The sequence below is a fragment of the Protopterus annectens genome, chromosome 4.part1, assembly GCF_019279795.1.
Source record: "Protopterus annectens isolate FY-2018-M chromosome 4.part1, PAN1.0, whole genome shotgun sequence".
Taxonomy (NCBI): Eukaryota; Metazoa; Chordata; order Ceratodontiformes; family Protopteridae; genus Protopterus; species Protopterus annectens.
The window spans coordinates 985,618,209-985,632,918 of NC_056734.1; the positions used below are offsets into that span (position 1 = coordinate 985,618,209).

Here is a 14,710-nt window from a genome sequence, read left to right on the forward strand (position 1 = left end):
TTCAGAGCTGCTCATTGATGTAATCTCACCTCCACCTTGAACACATCAGTCCCTCCTACCGCAGATCTCACCACTGTCACACTGCCCTCATATCCTGTACCACACACCTACATACTTCTCTGCCACTTCCAACTTCCTCATACAATACCATAACTCCTCTCTAGGCATCCTTTCATATGCCTTCTTTAAGTCCATAAAGGCACAATGCAACTCCTTCTGATCCTCTCTATACTTCTCCATCAACAGTCTCAGAGAAAACATTGCATCTTTAGTGCTGTTTCATGGCATTAAACAATACTGCTGCTCACTAATCATCACCTCCCTTCTTAACTTAGCTTCCATTACTCTTTCCCATAAGTTCATGCTGTGGCTGATCAGTTTTATCCCTCTGCAGTTACCCTAGCTATGCACATCACCATTATTCCTAAAAATCTGTATCAATACATTTCACTCCTCAGGTGACCTCTCACTTTCCAAGATTCCATTAAACAATCTGATTAAAAACCCCAACGGCATCTCTCAAACACCTCCATTCTTGTCATATGTACCAACAGCCTTTCCATTCTTCATCCTCTTCATAGCTGTCCTTACTTCCTCATTGCAAATCCATTGCACTTCCTGATTAACTATCCCCACATCATCCAACCTTCTCTCTCCCTCGTTTTCTTCATTCATCAGTCCCTCAAAGTGCTCTTTCCATCTGCTCAATACACTCTCCTTGCTTGTGAGTATGTTTCCCTCATTATTCTTTATCACCTTTACCTGCTGCACATCTTTCCTTGCTTGGTCCCTCTGTCTAACCAATCAGTACAGGTCCTTTTCTCTCTGCTTAGTATCCAACCTTTCATACAACTCACCATACACCTTCTCCTTCTCAACCTCTCTCTTCACCATATGCCTCATCTCCTTGTACTCCTGTCTACTTTCATCTCCCACTTCTTTGACAACCTCTTCCTCTTTGTGTTCTACTGTACTTCCTCATTTGACAACCAGGTCTCCATGTCTTGCTTCCACTGTCCAGATGTCACACCAAACATATTTCTTGCTGACTCCCTTAACATCTCTGCTGTGACTGCCCAGCTATCCGGTAGCTCTTCAGTGCCACCCAGTGCCTGTCTGAACTCTTCCCTGAATTCCATCTTACAGCTATCCTTTTCCAACTTTCACCATTTGATCCTTGACACTGCCCTCACTCTCCTACTTTTTTTTCTTGATTGCCATAGTCATCCTACAGACCACCATCCTATGCTGCCTAACTACGCTTTCCCCTGTCACCACTTTGCAGTCTCCAGTCTCCTTCAGACTGGCCTTCCTGCATAGGATATAATCCACCTGTGTGCATCTTCCTCTATTCTTGTACATCACCCTATGCTCCTCCCTCTTCTTAAAATATGCATCTACCACAGCCATGTTCAACCTTTTCACAAAATCCACTACCATCTGACCTTCTGCATTCCTCTCCTTAACATCATACCTAACCATCACCTCCTCATCCATTCTGTTCTCTTCACCAAAATGCCCATTGAAATCCACTCTGATCACCACTCTCTCATCTTTGGGTACACTCTCCACCACTTTTAACTGCCTCCAAAATTTCTCTCTCATCCACTGCACACCCAACTTGCAGAGCATCTGCACTAACAACATTCATCATCACACCATCAATTTCCAGCTTCATAAACACACACTCTTTTCACCTCCAAAACACTCGACACACACTTCCTTCAGGATAACCCCCACCCCATTTCTCCTTCCATCCACACCATAGTAGAATTTGAATTCAGCTCTGATACACCTGGCCTTACTCTCCTTCCATCTGGTCGCTTGCACGCACAATATATCAACCTTCCTTCTCACCGTCATATCAGTTAGCTCTCTCCCTTCACTTCCACACTCCTAACATTCCTCCTCTCCTTCTGCCCTGGGCATGCCTTCCCCCCTCTTCTTCTCCTTTGGCCAACAGTAGCCAGGTTTTCAACAGCACACTGTTGGCTAACAGTACTGGAGGAGATCATCGTTAACCTGGGCCTAGACCGATCTGGTATGGAAATTTGTAATGTCCGTATATTTGATCTGGCAAAATTTTACACTGGATGCCCTTTGTGACGTAACCCTCCCTATTTATCTAGGCTTGGGACCGGGACAAAGAAGTACACTAGCTTATGCATCCCCCAGTGGTTGGGTTACAAGTCAGACAGATTAGCTGGCTCAAATGGAGCAAGTGTTATTTCTCGAACACAAAATTAAGGTCCCAAGAAGCAGCCAGTAATTTTCTTAGGCCTTTTAATCAAAACCCCTTTCAAGAACATTTTGACATGAGACGGCATTGAAAGGGGGGGTCCATGGGCAGACATGCTGAAATGGCTGAAAAATGAACCTTCACAGTGGAATAAAAAAGCCAAAGGACAGTAACTCACAGAAATATTGTAGAACCAGAAAACAACTATCCCTGAATGGGTGCTGGTTATGTTGTTGGCACAAACATGAAAACCTTTTCCATTTGCTAATGTATGGCTTTTTTGTCTCCATTAGGACCTTCTGTATGTCCCTCAGTAAACATGTGCCTAAAAGGAATTAAGACCCTATCATTCCAGCAGTCAACCGAAGTCGACTGATGTGTATCAAGCACCCCGTTTCTTGCATGACGATATCTAGTCTGTGAGGAAGCTTGTAGTAATTTTGCCAAAAGAAGGGAGAATGACAATAGTCTGGTCCAGAAGAGAGTCACCACAATCTTCTTGGGGGTTTCCTTCTAAATCTTCAAAAGTATCCCAGATATTAATGGAAATGGTGGAAAAGCATACAGGAACATTCATGTCTAAGGAAAAGATAAGTCATCTGTCTCCCAGGCCGTCTTGCATGGTGTCCTGAAACAGAATCTTCCCAGTTGATTGTTTAGAGAACAGGCAAAGAGATCTACTTCAGAACTGCCAGCAGATGGATCAAATCTTGTAATACTCTTGATAAGTTTCCATTCATGATCATCTGCCCTGGTCCTGCTCTGCTTGTCTGCCACACAGTTTTGACCTTGTATAGAATGCTGCAGAGTGAGATTGTGCTTTGAAGCTATATCCCAAGTTAATATGGCAAGTCTGCAAAGGGAAGTACCACTGAGTTCCCACCTTGTTTGTTGATGTACCAGATGACTGGGGCATTGTCTGTAACCACTACACTAGGTCTCAGACACCAAAGATGATGGAGAGAGTTGAGTGCCTTGAAGGGGGCAAGCATCTCCTTGATATTTATGTGCTTATGCCTGTCCTTAGTGTCTCTCACTCCTGCACTTTTATGCCTCCTGAAACTGCTACCCAAACAAATTCTGAAGCATCTGTGGTGACTGACTGCTTTGGTGAAGGAAGGGGAAGGGAAGACCTGGATTTAAAGCCGTCTCCATCAAAAGACTTCTCTTCTGACAAACCCCAGCACTGGGATTTGAAAAGATAAGGGGTATTGATGATGTGACCAAAGACATTTCAGACACCATTATATCGTTCTCATGTTGAGTCTTGCCAGGGGTATCATGAGAATCATAACATGCCATGAGGCCACAAATCTTGAGGTATTCCCATGCAGTGACTGAAGTCTGAGTGAAAAACCTTAGAAATAGGTCTAAATAAAGATCTATTTTTTCCTGTGGAAGAAAAGCTCTTTGAATTTAAGTGCTTAATTCACATCCCAGGAACAAGTCCTGTGTGAAGGAGTAAATAAAGACTTTTGAATGTTCTCTTGGAATCCCAGCTTGTGTAGAGATCTCTCACCCAAGACAGGGATTCCTGACACTTTGAAAAAGACTCTGCAAAGATACGTCATGAAAAAATGTGGCTACCCTGTACTGGAGCTAAACACTTTGTGAACACTCGATGCAGGGGAAAGTCCCAAAGGGTAAGGCAGAAAACTGATAATGTGATTCAGACATACAAAACCTTAAGAAAGGTCTGAAGTATGATGAATAGTGATGTGATGACGAGCATCTTTTAAGTCTACTACTGCCAGGAAACTTGAAATAAGAAGAGCTAACAGATTGTGAAGTGACATCATTTTGAATTTGAACACTATCACAAACAGGTTTAGGAAAGAAAGATGCAGAACTGGTCTCAAAGCATTTTTTTTCCTTTTGCACTAGGAACATCCTTGAATAAAAACCCTTCTGCACCTTGGAATTAGGAACTGCCTCTTTAGACAGCACATGATAAAGAACTGGTGGAAGCAAAAGAGTCTTATCAGGAGGATGAGGGATGCCTCCCTGGAAAATTGGAAACACTGCCCCCACTGTTATCTGTAACCTTGACGGATGATTTTTCAGAGCCCATTTCTCTGAAACTATCTGATGAAAAGAGAAAAATGGAGATTCAGGCTTTCTGGAAGAATAAAGGGGCCTTGGTTACAGGGAGTCACAAAGTCTCTTGAACAGTCATTCAGACTTGACTTCCTTGGTTTTGGGATATTCAAGACTTCTTTTTGGAACCCCCTTGCCATTTCTTCTTAAACGTTTATCTTTATTTTGTCGACACTGTTTATTCTGCTTTTTGCCAAAATTGTATGAGAAATTAAAAATTCCTTTGGAAACTTTGCAAAAAGAGGACTGAAAAATCTTAAGAGATTTTCTAGATCCTCTTGCCAATTTCATCACACTTTTTGATTACCTCTGCAACACAGGAGCCAAACACTAAGTCACCATCCAAAGGTGAACTGAAAATCTCATTTTTATCATCATCTGGGAGTTTCTGAGAATGCAGTCATGCAAGCCTCCTCAAAACAGTACCAGTGGCCATAACCCTGGTAGTACCATCAACAGAGTCACACACACACTGTAAACTGTGAGAAGTGACTGTGCAATAGAAGAAACTAATTTATTTAAAGCAGACTTTCCTTAAAAAAAGAAACTGCACTTCTCATACTTTCACAGTTAGAACAAATTCTAACATACGAGGCTCTTATGGAGAAAGTGTACATTAATACCTAGAGTTACTGACTCATACAGTGATGATAAAGGCATTATATGTATGGCATTATTGAATATCAAAAAAAAAAGAATTTTAATCTTACCAAACTTATACTAGATTCTGAGGACTAGAGCTAAATTCTCTATAAAGTATCTGAAAATGTTAACTTTGAATAAGAAGGGAAGTATAATAATGATAGGAGAGCTTAACTGCATACTTAAAGTGTGTTAGTGCAATTAATAAACCTAGGATTTTTATCACCTGTTTAGGCCTTAGTAAACCTTACTAACTTATTTTATCTTATAGATATTAATAACTTTCCTGAATCAAATTCTTTGTTTTACACTCATTACTCTTATAGATTTGGTATGCAGTCAAGAACTGACAGAGTAAACATTTCAAATGCTTTGATTTCTAAAACAGAAAATGTAAAGCTAAAAACATGTCCTTTATCAGCTCACAATGCAATTACTCGGTTATGGTAACTCCAAGAAAATGTGCATCTTTTAACAGAATGGAAGCTTACACAAAAAAACATTAAAAGATTTCAAAGAATAGCATGTAAAATAAATGAAACTGTTCTTAGATGTCAAAAATAATGGTAAAGTTTCTGATGTGAGCCTATGGGATTCAGTGAAATTACATTTATATGGCAAAGTCTCAGCTTGATATCACAACTAGAGAAAGCAATGGAATAATCAAACTGGAAATAAATAAATAAATAAATAAAGACTTGTTGGAACTGCAAGGAAACACTGGCAAATTAAAATTAAAAATAAAAAAGGAGAAAAATCTATTACCAGAAAGGGAAAAAAATAATGCAAAAGATTCTGCAGCATAAGATTTCCATTAGTTTGGAAAAAGTGAAATTACATTCTTACTCTAACTCCTAAAGGCTTCCATAAGTTAGCTCTTAGATCTAAAAAGTCAGCAGGAACTAATCACACCAAAAGTATATATGCCCTTGGCAGTAATAGGAAATATATGGACATGGAACAATTTTTGGACTGTTTAAAAAAAAAAACAGCACAAGAAAATTCATGCATAAAACAGTAGTGTAGAAAAAGTAACTGATGCCTTTTTAAATACGAATATACAAAAAAATCTGGAGAAAATAAAAATATAAGACACTATTTCTAAAACAAAAATAAAGGAACAAATTAAAAGTTTGAAGGAAAATAAAGCTCTGGGTAATGATGGCATCATTCCACATTACAGAAATTACTTCACAAATATTTACAGAAAGTATTCACAGAAATTAAAACTATATTTAAAAATATCTCCATCATGGAAATGAACAATAACTTCTCTTTTACTAAAAGGGAAAAAAAGATCCAGCTCTAAGCACTTCTTGTGGACCTAAATCATTACTGAATGTTGATTACAAAATTTCTATGTCAATCCTTGCCAGAAAAAAAAAACATCAGCAAAGGAAAACCAAAGTGGCTTAGTATTAAATGAAAAACAGAATAATATAAAAAGAACAACTACTTGAATTGATTACTCTAATAACCATGAACAAGGAATTACAGTTGTGTAAGTTGCACTTAACCATAAAAGTGCATGTTCAAATTCCTTACTGTTGCACTTCCCTTGAGGCTTCATAGGTTAGGTTTTGTCAAAGACAACAACTGCCCAGCTTTCAAAAGTTTTGGCTTTCTTCTATACTTCCAGTCTGACTGCTGACTGATCATCCCCAAAGAGGGAAAATCATAAGTTAGAGTGGAAAATCTTCAGGACTTTCTTGACTAAAAGTTAAGTATCAGCAAACTCATCCTGAACTAACCAAATATGAAATAACTGCAATATTTCCCAACAATAACTATATACAATATTAAGGTGATAGGTGTGGTTACTGCAGCAAAGAGGAATTAAAAAAAGAAGTTATGTATTCACCATAACGTTCCATGTTTGTTGCACATAATTTCACCTTCATTCTTGCTGGTTGGGTTCAGAACCGAGCATCGGTTCCGACTCAGCCTGTTACTAAAGCTCGAGACCTTCCACTGGCTCAAGGCTATATAGCCTGTCCCATACGGAAGATTACCCAGATGTTGTTTGCAAATTGCTAACATATTTTGAAATTATATACAAAATCCCAAGGTAATATAGCAATAACCCACGCCTGGGTGTGGGTAATGCTAAATTTACCCACGGTTGGCGTGGTTTGGTTCCGAGGGCGAAGCCCGAGGACCAAACAGCCAACCGTGGGTAAATTTAGCATTACCCACACCCAGAAGTGGGTTATTGCTATTATACCATGACATTATTTAAGAAAAGAAACTATTACTTTTCTTAAATAATGGCATAGTATAATGCCTGTTTACTGCCCTTCCGCAGATGTCTGGCATCTGCGGCAGTTCTGATGTACTGCGCGCCTGCGCAGTACATCAGAGTTGAGCAAAACGGAGAAAGCAAGATCTCCGTTGCTTTTTAGTCTCGCTATGTTAAATGAGTTTAACATAGCGAGACAGTTTAAAATAAGCAACGGACATCTCCGTTGCTTATTTTAAACTGTCTCGCTATGTTAAACTCATTTAACATAGCGAGATTAAAAAGCAACGGAGATCTTGCTTTCTCCGTTGCTTTTAAACACTGCCTCGCTATGTTAAATGGGTTTAACATAGCGAGACAGCTTTAAAATAAGCAACGGAGATCTCCGTTGCTTATTTTAGCTGTCTCATGTTAAACCCATTTAACATAGCGACAGTGTTAAAACGAAGTTATACTAATGGAAAAAAGTCTGGGCGACCGGACCTTTTTCCATTAGTATAACTCGATTTACAACGGGCACGCTGGCCAATCAGCGTGCACGTTTTGGGGGGATCATGGTATAATAATTATTAGTCTATGCCTCATGAGACAAGAAGGGAAGCAGAGAACACGATTCACAACCAATAAAATTCCTCTCGATCCTTCAGGATAGGAGGCTGGGGGAAGGAGGGTGATACGCAAGAATGAAGGCGGGGAGATTATGGACAACAAATATGGAACATTATGGCGAGTACATAATTTCTTAGTGTTATGTTGTCCCATCTCGCCTTCATTCTTGCTGGTTGGGACAGTGTCCCTAGCATCTTCTTTCTTTGGTGGCTCAAGGGAATAAACTCTTCAGAACAGTGGAACCAAAGGAAGCCCTGTTCTGGGAGGCCACGTGTACTTTGTAATGAGTGATAAAGGTATGAGGTTTGACCCATGTGGCTGCAGCACAGATGGAGTCCATAGGCAATCTGGCCTGAAAGGCAGCCAAAGTTGATATAGCTCTTGTTGAGTGGCCTCTAATTTTTCCTGGCAGTAGTTGTTTATACTGAGAATTATATAAGTAGGTAATAGTGACAGTAAGCCATTTTGACAAAGTAACTTTTGATATTGGTGCACCTTTTTTGTTTTCTGAGGAGATGAATAACTGGTCAGATTTTCTAAATTCTTTTGTTCTATGTAAGGAGAAGCGTAACTGCCTGTGGACATCCAATTTGTGTAGCTTATATTCTGCCTTGTTGCCAAAGTTTGGAAAAAAGACAGGTAGGTCGATGGAGTTTTTTAAGTTGGTCTCAGAACATATTTTGGTAAGGAATGAAGGACTGGTTCTGAAAGAGAGAGACTGTCTTTATGAAAAACTAAATAGGGAGGATGTATAGATAGAGCTTGAAGTTCTGAAACCATCCTAGCTGAAGTGATGGCTATCAAGAGACTTTTCCATGTTAGAAATTTTAGTTGGCAAGAGGAAGCTGGGTTCATACGGTGGAAGAATCAGAGTAGTCAGTACCAAATTGAGGTCCCAAGGGGTGGTGGTTCCCTTATTGAAGGCCTTAGTAAAAAGTTACCTCTCGGGAAAGCTTTGCACAACCTGTGAGACATTATTTTTGATCCCATGTCTCCTATGTGGTAGTTAGATATGGCGGCCAATTGTCCTCATATGGTAGCTGCAGCTGCACCTTCATTAAAAAGTTCTGCTAAGAAATCTAAAATTGTAGTTACGGGGGCTGTGAAGGGTCTATGTGATTCTTGGAAGCCCAACAAGAAAATCGTTTTCATTTGCTACCATAAAGCTTTCTAGTTGTTGTTTTATGAGACAAAATTATGATGCGTCTCACTGCAAGGGATATGTCTGGAAGCCTGGCTAAAATTAGAAGTGGAGCAGCCAAGCTGTCTGTTTGAGGGTTTGGATAGAAGGATGTAGCATTCCTGACTGAAGAGTAAGAGGTTGTGGTACCAGGTCCTGAATCCATGGCTCTTCTTGGAGATGGGGCCAAAGGAAGGGGAGCCAGATTTGATGAGGCCAGTACGGACGGATGAGTATTACCCTGCAACTCAACGATTTGGCTTTCTGTAGAACTTCGGGGATTAGTGGAAAGGCATAAAGAAGTCCCAGGGGCCAATTGTGAAAAGTGCATCCCTTGGTGACTCCTCCAGAGTGGGGATTAGGGGAAGGTAGCTGCTGTATTTGGTGCTCCTGTATGTGGCAAAGAGGTCGCAGCAAGGCTGGCCCCACTTGTAAAAAATCTGGTTTGCAATTTCCTCTTTTAGGGACCACTCATGAGGCATTAGAATTGCTCTGCTCAATTTGTCCGCTATCATGTTGGATTTCCCCAGAATATGGGCTGCAATCAGAAAATGTTGAGAGGAGACTGCCCATTGCCATACTCTTTGGGCCTCTCAACAGAGGGGATAGGATCTGATTCCACCTTGTTTGTTGATACACCACACTACCGACATTGTCTTTCTCTATCGCAATTGTACCTGTTGGAAGAGAGTCCTGGAATGCCTGCAATGCAAAAAGCACCGCTCTCATCTCTAGGACCGTCTCTCCCAAATAATGTCCCCCCCACCCTATCTGGGAAGCATCCGTGGTCACTGTAACTACTGGTTGCAGAAGAGTGAATGGTCTGCCCAGAATTACCTGAGTGGATTGAAACCACCAGTGTAGGTCCTTCTTGCAGGAGTCTGTGATGATGATCTTATGAGACATGGGTAACTCCTGCATGGACCACTGAGTGAAAAATAACCACTGGAGGACTCTCATGTGTAAACGTGCCAGTGATACCAGTGTTATAGCTGCTGCCATAGTGCCCAAGACCTTTAAAATGAACTTTGCCTGAACTTTTTTTCTCAAGAGCAAGTTGGAGACTTGATGACACAGCGTCTGTTCTCTGTCGTGAGGCAGTTTTTCTACCATGTCTTCTGTATTTAAGTCTGCCCCTATGAATGTAATATGCTGTGATGGCAACAAGGAGGACTTTTCAAAATGTATGGTAATGGTCAGTTCCGAGCATAGATGAATGTTGGTGTCTCTTGCTTTGGTTAGTAGATGCTCGGTGGTGGTGGCGGCCAGGAGCCAGTCGTCTAAGTACAGAAACACCCGGAATCCAAGATGACTCAGGTGAGCAGTGAATACTGCCATGCATTTGGTGAACACTCTGGGGACTGTAGTGAGACCAAATGGCAGAGCTCAGAATTGGTAATGACTGGCTCCCAGCCAAAAGAGTACATGTCTCCTGGATCACCTGTTACTTTTTATATGGTAGTACGCATCCTGAAGATCTGTTGAGCACATCCAATTGTCTTTTCTGAGAAAAGGGGATAATAGACTGCAGTGTCACCATCTGGAACTTTGAATTTTTTTTTTTTTTTTTTTTAAGGACTTGTCCAGCCTGCTGAGATCCAAGATGGGTCTCCAGTCCCCTGTATTCATTGGAACTAAAAAGAATCTTGAGTAAGTTCCAGATCCAATTTGGTCTGCGGGGACTTCCTGGATGACTCATTTTCTAGCAACGTTTGTATCTCAAGAGTTGCTTGATCCCTTTGACTGGGTGGAATGCCTGGGACTGATTTTGATTGTAGGGGTGGGGAGGAGAAGGGTATGTTGTATCTCCTGGATATTATCAACTGTACCCATTTGTCGTGAGTGACATTCAGCCAGGCTTTTGGGTACAGTGACAGTCTGCCTCTGACTGCCTCCAGAGGTGGACAGGCAGGCATCCTTTCAGGATTGCTGGAAGGGCCTGCCAGAGAATGCATCTCTGTCACCCTGATTTTGCGGACCCCCTCTGCCATGAGGTCGGCATCTTCCATTACTGTTTCCCCCTCTGACCCTGGGGGAAAATTCACTACGTGCATCTGGCAATACTCTCTGGGTTTTCTGAAACCACATTTGTCCTCCCTTTTGGACTCTGGGATAAGGCCTGGTAGGGAGGGAAAAACGTACTCCCACGACAGACAGAGTTTTGCCTTCCTGCTCTCACCTGGTCAGTCTCTCTCTAACTTTTGGCCCGAACAAGGACGAGCCATCAAAAGGGGTGTTAATGAAGGAAGACGTGAAGGGCTCAGCAAACTCGCCAAGGCACATCCAGGAATGACTCCTCAGAGCTATTCCTCTACCTGCTGCCCTACTCACTCCATCAGCTGCATAAGAGATTCATAGGTTGGTACTAGGCTATCGGCCCTAGGGCCTATACAAGCCTAGCCATAACAATTCCCTGGCTATTTCTTCCCACAGTACTTAATTCCCTGGACCCCTTTCTAGCAGGGTGACTGATGTGATCCCCAGGATGAATTTCCTATCTCCCATCCAATCATCAAGATTCCTTTTAAAGAGGGCCAAAGAGGCACTCTGCTTGACATGTATGGGCAGTCTATTCCAGAGTCTGGGGAGTCTCTGGGTCAGGAACCTATCCATCCAGCATGTTTTGTTCAATGTGATGACAAGGTTTAGATCCCTAGAGCGTGTGGCTCTGAGGGATTGGGGTTTCTTTAAGTGTAGCATGTCCAACAGGTCTGGGTTTGACATGGCCTTGTATGTTAAGCAGAGATCGCATCTGAGTAGACGATATGCCACAGAGTATAGCTGGTGTTTTTTTAGAAGGCCAGCACAGGGCATCTGCTTTAGGCCCGTGATACATTTAGTGTGGCATTTCTGCAGCCTTTCCAGTTGTTGCAGATGTCTTGAGAGGTACATATCAAACAGGGCGTTGTATTCTATAATGGGTCTAATGAGGGATGAGTACAGTGAAACAATGACCTCATTTTTTCTGGATGAAAAGCCCTTAGTGATGACGTGTGCCACATAGAAGGATTTCCTGACTGTTGAGGCAATGTGGTTATCGAAGGTGAGAGCACTGTCCACCTGAGTCCCTAAGTGTCTTATCACACTTTTGGTGTTTAGTGTACTGCCACCTAAGTGGTAATTCACGGGTACATGTTTTTTCCCAAAGGGGATAACTATACATTTCCTGGCATTAAACTTGAGCCCATGGCCCTGGCACCAAGCATCTTTTTCTCTAAGGCCCTTTTACATCATTTGAAAATTCAATAATGGCTCCCAGTTTGCAGTCATCTATGAACTTTGTTAGCCAGAGTCCCTGAGTGTTGCCCTGTACTTCAAAGAAGTAGATGCCAAACAAGAGCGGTCCCAGGACTGAACCCTGAGGTACACCGCTTGTCTGGAGTTGGATTTGGAGTCGGCTGCTTTTACAGTGTGGATTCTGTCAGTAAGCCAGTTGGCAACCCATCGAGTGATGTAGGGATTAATGCCCAGCTTAGTAAGTTTACCTATGATTCCAGAGTGGGGGATGGTGTCGAAGGCCTTGGTGAGGTCCAGATAGGCTGTGTGGACCGCCTTACCCTTGTCGACGTCTCTGTAAACTGATTCGAAGAAGTCAATCAGGTTCATAAGACAATATTAGCCCTTCACAAACTCAAACTGGGTGGTGTCCAGTGTTTGAAGGTTGCCAATGTCTTTGTTTTTAAGTTCCATGGTTATACATTCTACTTGTCGGATGAGCCGTATAGAGAAGCTGACTACAGAATTTAAGGTAGCAAGCTGGGCAGTCACCTTGTCTGACACCCCCCACAGCTATAGAACCTTCAGCTGTAGCTCCTTCAGGATATTCCTCTGAAGTCTGCCAAAATGAGTTAAGAAGTTGAGTGACCTGAGTCTAATGGCTGCTGACGAGAACATATGCTTTCCATATCTGTCCATCGTTCGAGATTCTTTATTCGGTGGATGGACAGATGAAGTCTCAGCTAACTCCTTTTTGGTGGCTGCCGCCACCACCACAGCATCTACCGGGACACCTTTGGTCAAGAATTCCTTATCAGATAGGACAGTTATAAATTTGTTGGCCCTCCTCTGAACATGTTCCACAGATTCTGGAGAGCCCCACACACTTCGACTGAGCACACAAAGGAGCTGATCAAAGGGTGGAGACACCCAAGAAGTGGAGGGTCGCGACCTAAATGCTCCAGGTATACGATCTCATTCTCAGAAGGGGTAAAGGCCTTCCAGCCACCTCTCTGCTTCAGGATCTCTAGGATGTCCGAGAAGGAGATATCCTCACAGAGTGACTGTGGGGACTCTCTTCTGAATCCTCTAAGTCTGTGTCTGAAGTGACAGACTCATCAGGGGAGTCTAGATGTTTCCTCTTACATGTTTTCTTCTGAGGGACCTCCCCAGAGGGATACTCTGGGGAGGTTTCAAAAGAAATGGTCTAACCCAATGGGGTGCCCTGTGACATAAGGTCTCTATGCCTGGGGGGAGGGCGTGGTAAGGATGTAGACTCCGGCACTTTTTGGGCAAGAATGCTCAGATCCTAAAGTGGAACTGTCTGCGGTAACAGGTAACAGCACTCTCCTCATGCCCTCGAAGGCACCATGGCCCCACTCCAGGGGCATTCCCGATTCCAAAGAACCAGGAGACTGCCCTTGAACCAAAGCTGTAGGCTCTGAGGCCAATGTAGGTGCTGAGCTGACCCACGCAGAGGCCCCAAGAGTTAGATTCAGATCAGACAACTATCCGATCTGACTCTCCTCCCTGGACCTGGTGGGGGAACGTAGGCTCCTAGACACCTCGCAGGACAATGGCACCGATGAGATCAGAGCAGAAGTTGTAGCCAAAGATCCTGGAACAGTTTTCGGCTCCAACCATTCCACTACTATCAATTCCTAACACTCTGGCTCTGAAGCAGACAGTTGGATCGGAGGAGGAATTGGTACAGGAGTGGTAATGACTGTTAGAGCAGACTCCACAGTGGGAGCCCTCGAAAGGATTTTGGCCTGTGTCCGAAGGAGCCTCCTTACCACCCGCTTCACATCAACATCTGATTAACTCCTGGAAGACAGAGAAGTGGACTGAAGACTTGGCTGATTGGAGAATAGGTGTAGCACCGACAAGACCTGGTCCAAGACAGGGGCCCGGCTCCAGCTACAGACCTCTATCGGTTCCGAAAGCACAGCTGGAACCAATGAGATAGACTTTTCAGGCCCGAAAGCCTTCGGGTCCAAGGTCAATTCCTTTGGCTGCTTCCTCAATGCCTCTGAAGCTGGCACCAAGGAAGATGCTCTTTTGGAGGACTTGTCCGATCTCGGTGAATGGGTTGATTTACGAGAACTCTGTTTCCCCTCGACTGCCTCTGAAAAGGGAACCTTAAGTAAATCCCTATCAATTTGTTTTTATGTTCTAGTAAAACCATGACAAATAGGGCAACATTCCTGCAGAGTGACTACATCCAAGCAGTAGACAACTGGTGTGTCCATCTGTCAGGGACATTTTCTGATTACAATTGTCACATTTTTTGAAGCCCAAAGCCTTTGTCTATTTAGTATCCTTTGACATAATGCAACAAAGCTTTATCTAAGCAATGGCTTCCACTTACCAACAACTTTAGGTGACTAACAGCACAGAGAAAGTTTTGACAAGAAAGGTTAACAAAAACAAAAATTTTCTTTTAACAAGGAAACACTAAACAGGAGAAGAACAGCAGGAAGGGAAT

The 14,710-nt window shown here is 42.7% G+C and overlaps 1 protein-coding gene across 1 annotated transcript in view; it reads right to left on the reverse strand.

Moving 5' to 3' along the window:
- The window catches only part of ARMC9 (armadillo repeat containing 9), a 3,277,521-nt gene that overhangs the window by 2,005,442 nt on the left and 1,257,369 nt on the right, over positions 1–14,710 (reverse strand).